This window comes from Asparagus officinalis, chromosome 2 (genome assembly GCF_001876935.1).
Source record: "Asparagus officinalis chromosome 2, Aspof.V1, whole genome shotgun sequence".
Lineage (NCBI taxonomy): Eukaryota > Viridiplantae > Streptophyta > Magnoliopsida > Asparagales > Asparagaceae > Asparagus > Asparagus officinalis.
The window spans coordinates 12,631,509-12,639,315 of record NC_033795.1 but is presented as its reverse complement, the minus strand read 5'-3'; positions in this window follow the sequence as shown (position 1 = coordinate 12,639,315).

Below are 7,807 nucleotides of genomic sequence, written 5' to 3'. Positions count from 1 at the left end.
CTTAAACTTAAATATGAAGAATTATTCTTAAATGTAAACAACTTTAATAAAGGAAAAGAAGACTTGAATGATTTGTTATCTTTTTAAAAGTCTTCTAGTTAAAATTTTGGCTTAGGATATGTTCATAAGAAGTTTGAAAATATTTCTAGTACAAATCATGCATCATCTTCTATGAATAATAATGTTAGAAAATTCCATGCACCTTTCACAAGAAATGTAAATTATGCTAAAAATAAGCATGCTTTATCTATATTCATTTGGGTGCCTACAAATATTAGTATGCATGAAAGAAATACTTATAATTATATTTTAAACTTTAAGAAAAATATATGTTGTTCCACTAATTATATTTGTGTTAACAAAGGAAAACCAAATTCCAAGTGGATTTGGTCTCCTAAGTGCTAATCCAATGGACCCGAAATAAAAGGATATCAATGCTTAAATGTTTATTTTTCAGGTACCTCAAAAAGAAAAGTGGATATATACTAGCTAGATAGTGGATGTTCCAAATACATGACCGGAAACTCTCAAATGTTGTCTTTAATTAAACACAAAAAGGGAGGCACAATTATATTTGGAGACAAATACAAAAGGTCAAGTTATAGGTATTAGAACGATAGGTAACAGTGACAAACCTCTAATAGATAATGTTTTATTAGTAGATGGTTTAAAATATAATTTTCTAAGTATAAGTCAACTATGTGATAAAATTTTTAAAAATCATATTTAAAAAAGATTCATGTATTATATATGATCAAGATTTATCAAATATCTTGTTTAAAGGTTTTAGAAAGAAAGATATATATATTTTATCCATGAATTTTTTATTCAAATGATCATTGCTTAGTTGCATCTTTAGATGATTCATTATTATGGCATAGAAGATGTGGACATATTAACTTGGAAAAATATTTCACGTATTTATAAAAATAATTTAGTAAATGATTTACCTAAAGTTGTAAATAAGAAAGATCATTTTTGTGATGCATGTAAACAATGAAAAATGCATAAATACACTTTAAAATCTAAAGGTGTTGTTTCTACAAGTAGACATTTAGAATTATTACATATGGATCTATTTGGTCCTTCTAGAATTACATCTTTAATTGGAAGTAGATATGCATTTATAATTATTGATGATTATTCTAGATTTACATGGGTTATGTTTTTAAAACACAAAAATAATGCTTTTGATGAGTTTTCTATATTTTGTAAAAAGATACAAAATCAAAAATCCACTACTATTGTCACTATTAGAAGTGATCATGGTGGTGAGTTTGAAAATAAATTATTTACTAATTTTTGTAATAAAAATAACATTTCACATGAATTTTTATTTCCTTGCACTCCACAATAAAATAGAGTTGTTGAAAGGAAAAATAAAACTTTACAAGAATGTGTTAGGACTATGTTAGCTGAGTCTAAGTTACCTAAATATTTTTGAGCAGAAACAATTAATACTGCTAGTTACGTTCAAAATAGAATTTTATTAAGACCTATATTAAATAAAACAAGTTTTGAATTGCTTTACAATCGAATTCCTAAAGTTTCTTATTTTAAAGTATTTGGTTGTAAATGTTATATATTAAATACAAGAATTCCTAAAGTTTCTTATTTTAAAGTATTTGGTTGTAAATGTTATATATTAAATACAAAAGATAATTTAGATAAATTTTGGTTGTAAATGTTATATATTAAATACAAAAGATAATTTAGATAAATTTGATTCTAAATCGAATAAAGACATTTTTGTAGGTTATTCCATGCATAACAAAGCTTATAGAATTTTTAATAAGAAGTTTTCTACAATAGAAGAATCATTACATGTTTCATTTGATGAATCTAAATTAAATTTTAACAATAATAATAATAATAATCATGATGATGATGATGAAATTGTTAATCAACCACCCCCTATTGTTGATGACAATTCTAATGATACTATTGTTTTACCTAAAATATATGTAGAAGTTAGAAATCATCCACGTGATTTAATCATAGGTGATATTTCTCGTGGTGTACAAACTAGCTCACAATTAAACTTATTTATACATGTTGTATTTGTTTCAACAATAGAATCTAAAAATATTAAAGAAGCATGTAAAGATAATTTTTGGATAATAGCCATGCAAGAGGAACTAAATCAATTTACAAGAAATAACATTTGGGATCTTATACCTAGACCACAAGATAAATCCATTATAGGAGCCAAATGGATATTTTAAAATAAATTGGATGAATCTGGATAACTTATTAGAAATAAAGTCAGATTGGTTGCACAATGTTATAATCAAGAAGAAGATATTGATTATGATGACACCTATGCACCAGTTGCTCGTTTAGAATCTATAAGAATTTTACTTGCATTTGCATGTTTTATGATTTTTAAATTATATCAAATAGATGATAAAAGTGCATTTTAAATGGTTTTATTAAGAAATTTTTTTTATAGAACAACCTCTCGGTTTTGAACATGAAAGTTTTTCAAACCATGTTTTCAAACATAAGAAAGCTTTATATGGTCTTAAACAAGCACCACGTGCTTGGTATGATAGATTAAAGAACTTTCTTTTAACTTCTGGTTTTGAAATTAGTAAAGTTAATTCTACACTATTTATAAAAAATAAATAAATAAATATTATTAATTCAAATATATGTAGATGATATAATATTTGGTTCTACTAACAATGATCTTTGTCAAGAGTTTGCTAAGACTATACAGAATGAATTTGAAATGAGTCACATGGGTGAACTCGGTTTCTTCCTTAGACTACAAATCAAACAATTAAAGGAAGGAATATTCATCAACCAAAAGCAAGTATGCTAAAGAATTACTAAAACGCTTTGAATTGGACAACACTACTAGTAAACCAACACCAATGAGTATAACTACATCACTTGACAAAGATGACAATGGTAAGAATGTTGATCAAAAGCTATACCGATGTATGATTGGATCACTTCTTTACATTACAGTAAGTAGACCCGATTTTACGTTTAGTGTTTGTTTATGTACAAGATTTTAGTCTAATCCTAAAGAATCATACCTTAAAGCCTTGAAATTTTTTTTTAGATATGTTAAAAACACTACAGATTATGATTTATTTTATCCTAAGAATAGCATATTTGATTTATTATCATATAGTGAAGCTGATTTTGTCAGATGTAAATCCGATAGAAAAAGTACAAGTGATACGTGTTATTTCTTAGGACATTCACTTGTATCTTGGTTTAGTAAAAAGTAAAATTTAGTGTCATTATCAACGACTGAAGCAGAATATATTGCTGCTAGTCTTGCTTGTGCTCAAGTTTTATGGATGAAACAAACCTTATCTGATTATGATATAGTATGTTCCACATCATCCATAATGTGTGATAATACTAGTACCATTAATTTATTTAAAAATCCTATTTAACATTCACGTACAAAATATATTGACATTAGATATCACTTTTTTAGTGATCATGTGCTTAATGGTGATATTTCTTTAGATTTTATTTCAACCGATAAACAAATAGCATATATATTAACAAAACCATTAAAAAATAAATATATGTTAAATTAAGAAGAGAATTAGCTATATGTTCTTTGAAAGATTTAAATTAAGTTTTAAAATCAATACATATGCATTTTCAGCCTTAATAGTCGACTAATCAAGTTAATAGTTGACTACATGCATAGACTTTTGCATATATCATATTTTGTTTGATTTTTAGTAGTTGACTAATAAGAAGTAAAATCATAAAAACTGCTCTCTGTCGATTACAGTGTAGTCAACTAATAAAATTAGTAGTCGACTACAAAACCTGTAGTTTTATTTTTACACTAGTTTTTTCATATTGGATCCTATATCTACCAAACCCAAAACCCAATACCCATTAAATTTAAGTTAATTTGATCTCAACCATTCATGTTTTACCATATGAATCGTGACCCCATATCAAATTTTACTAAGAATAAATTTCAACCTTTCATTTGAATTTTTGATCAAATTTTAGTCACTCGTTTATAACTAAAGGAAACTACCCTAACTCCCCCATCTTCACATGTTTTTTCACTTCCCAAAACCGAAAGAACCCTCATTCTCATCAGTTTGTCCATTGTCAAAGGTTAGGGCATCCTCTATTTATCATTTTCTCTCAAAATTTTCATCAAATTTCTTGTCTACTTTGAGTTTTTTAGTCTCAGTAGTCGACTATAGCCTCAATTAGCTGACTACTTCTAGGGTTTCAACAGTTTGGTAAGCTCTCTTCCCCTATTCCATTTCCAATTTCGAAATTGAATAATATCAAAATCAAAGAGGCCTAGGTCTGGACCATCAAATGTAGTTGAAGATTATTCAATTTATCTTAAAGACCTATTTTTGCTTGCCCAAATTAAGGAATTTTAATCTTTCGAAGTTATACCCGGTTGATTTGTCAAATTTGATGATTTCATCACTCATAATTTCAGTGATTACTTTGCAAGTGCTGGATTATTAGATCTTTTTTCCTCTGAAAATAGGAAACCATATTATCCATTGTTGGTTCAACTATTTTATGTCAATATCTCTAGATATGAAATCGACCATCACTCGGATGTTCTTAACACTCTTGTGAAGGGAATTGAAATTAATATGACTCCTAAGAAATTAGATAGAATTTTTAATATTCCTTATCAAGGTATTAGTCTTTCATCTATTAGAATGAATGATGAAAATCTACTTACTAATCACATTTTTCTTCCTAGTTATGGCAAACCTCTCAATAATTCAAATAAAATTAGGTCTATTCCTGGTTTATAGCTCGAATTCTTGCCTACAACCTTTTTCTAAAAATTGGAAGCTTTTATTTTATATCTCTCTATCTAGCCAAAGCCCTCTATGCAATTATTGCTAACATAAAAGTAAATTGGGCTGAGGTATTTTATAAAAATCTTTTAGTCTTTCCTAAGGGATCTCTTCCATTTGGAGCTTTTCTTACGAGAATATTTGAGGCATAAAAATCTTTTAGTCTTTCCTAAGGGATCTCTTCCATTTGGAGCTTTTCTTACGAGAATATTTGAGGCATATCATGTTGATCTAGAAACTGAAACTTCCATTTGGAGCTTTTCTTACGAGAATATTTGAGGCATATCATGTTGATCTAGAAACTGAAACTTCTAAGATCCGTTCCATCGATATTTTTTACTCCAATGCCTTAACTCGGATGAAACTAACCAATTTTGAAATTCACCAAGATGAACCTCAACCTCAACCAGAACAACACCCCCAAGATATACCACAAACCACTGATGAAGCTGGACCCTCTACTAGTCACATTCCACCATTAATGCATGAACCTTCTTGCTTCTCTAACGCACAATACAATACATTGTCCGCTAGAATACTTGATTTGGAATTAGGACAAAAGGCTTTGTATGATCAATGCATTAACCAACAAATTTGATATCCTGGAGATGAAGTTTGACACAATGAATATGAAGATTGATACATTGGACATGAAGCTCAGTGCCTACTTCTAAGGAAATCAACCTCCACCAGGACCATCAAGTTAGAAGACTATGCATGCATCATTTAAAATAGTTTTAGTCTGTTATGCCAAAAACAATTAAGTACTTAGTTTATTTGTGTGTTTAAATTATGTCAAAAATTATGTGTTGATGTTTGCTTAGATTTATGTATTTTGCTACTATGTTTCTGTATATGTGTTTAAAACTATGTATGAGTATGTGTTTCTTTTTATCATGATTGGTATGTTTATATATTATATTTTTTGTTCATGAGCTATTTATCTTAAAAACAGATTGTGAAGATGGAAATAGTTGAACTTTGGAAATTGTTGAACTTTTGATATTTATGGCTAGTCTTTGCCTATCCATATGGATGAGTGAAGTAGTGGACGCTTACCCATATGGATGAGTGAAGTAGTGGACTATGTTCACAATCTGGAAGATTGTTTTGAAGTATTGGCTCATGACGAGGAAATTATGGCATGAGAATAAGATGTTTATTTCTTTGTTAATGAAAAAGGGGGAGAATGTGGTATTAATTATGTTATATATATGAATTGTAGACTCTAATATGCTTTTATGCAGGAGGAGTAAGTATATTTGTTCATAAATATTTAATTCTTTTAGAATATACTTACATATGCATAAATTATTTGTCATCATCAAAAAGGGGGAGAATGTTGGATATCATATCCCCAAGATATAATTTTAATGATAACAATTTATTCATTATGTGTATCACTATGAATATTATTGTGCACTAACATATCAATGTAGTTTTTAACATCAAATATGAACAAGTACAAGATGAGTCCAAGGCATCATGATAAGTAAAAAAGATGAAGAGCTTATACATCAATGTAAATTTTACATTTCCTTTACCTAGAAATTTTGTATAAGCCTTGATCACTCACACATACACACACATAGTGATTAGAACACACTAATACATGTTTAGTGTGTTGGTTAACAATAAAAATCCCATATGTTAACCATTAGAGTTTATAACTTATCAATAAGTCTAAAAAATATTTCATTCATATCAATTTCACCCCTTAGTAGTCGACCAATAACTACTTGTAGTCGACTACTAAAGTTCAAATCAAAAATATAAGTTTCTATCAAATTACAGTCTAGTCGACTAATGATTTTTTATAGTCGACTACTAAGCACTTAGGCAAAATCTCAGTTTCTATAAAGTTACAGTGTAGTCAACTACTAGACTATATAATCAACTACTAAAAGTCAATTCAGAATTCTAACTTTCTGTTGTTTACAGTATAGTCGATCACTACACAGTATAGTCGACTACTCAGCTTTGAATTTGAATTTTAGACATTTTGTCGTTTACAGTGTAGTTGACTAATGACCAGTGTAGTCGGTTACTAAGAAAAATCCTGAATTTACAGAGTCTGTTTTAACTCAGTGTAGTCGACTACAACGAATACTAGTCGACTACAATGACAGTTTTCTAACATTTTAAAATTTAAATTACTGACTATTTAAAGCCATTTTGATTCGTTAATTGACTTTGAAAACTTGTCTTTTCAAGAGCTTTAAATAGGTTACAAGTTCAAAATTTTGGTCAACTGATTCCTATCCATAAGATTCAATTTTTGTGCATTTTTTAAGAGTTCAAAGCATTCAGATTTTCACTAAGTGTTTGAGAAAAGTATTCTCTGAGTTGGCCTTTGATCTTCATCTAATATACAACTTATTTAGGCAACTTCCAGAGATTAAAAACATTCATAAGCCACTGCTACACATCACTACACAATCAAGGTTTATAGGAATTGTATTTGTTGATTCAAGAAAAGTTCTCTCGGGTGTGAGAGGTGTGATCTCTTGCTGAAGAGATTGTGTGTAATTTACATGGTCTTGCAAATTGGTCAGGTTTGCTGTTTGATTTTATAAGTTTTTCAAAATCATAGTGGAACTCTCAAGTGGGATTTGCTTAGGGACTGGATGTACACCGGGATGGTGGAACTAGTATAAAATATTGTGTTTGCGGTTATGATTCTCTGTGATTTTTCTATCTTCATTATAATTTATAATCTATTTTGCATAATTTTTAAAAGGAACACTACCCCCCTGGTGTTTTAGTGATCATTGTAACAAATCCTACAATTTCCTCTTTTAATCATTCCTCTTATTTTCTCCAAGGGAAAAATGCTTTTAGACCCTAAAATCAAAAAGCAAATACGTCTCACTTCCAAGACTAAGTCAACATGCTAGAACCCTACAAATCCACACTTTTATGCTCCTAGCCTCCAAACATAATGCCACCTAACCATTACTTTTCTTTTTCTCATTGTA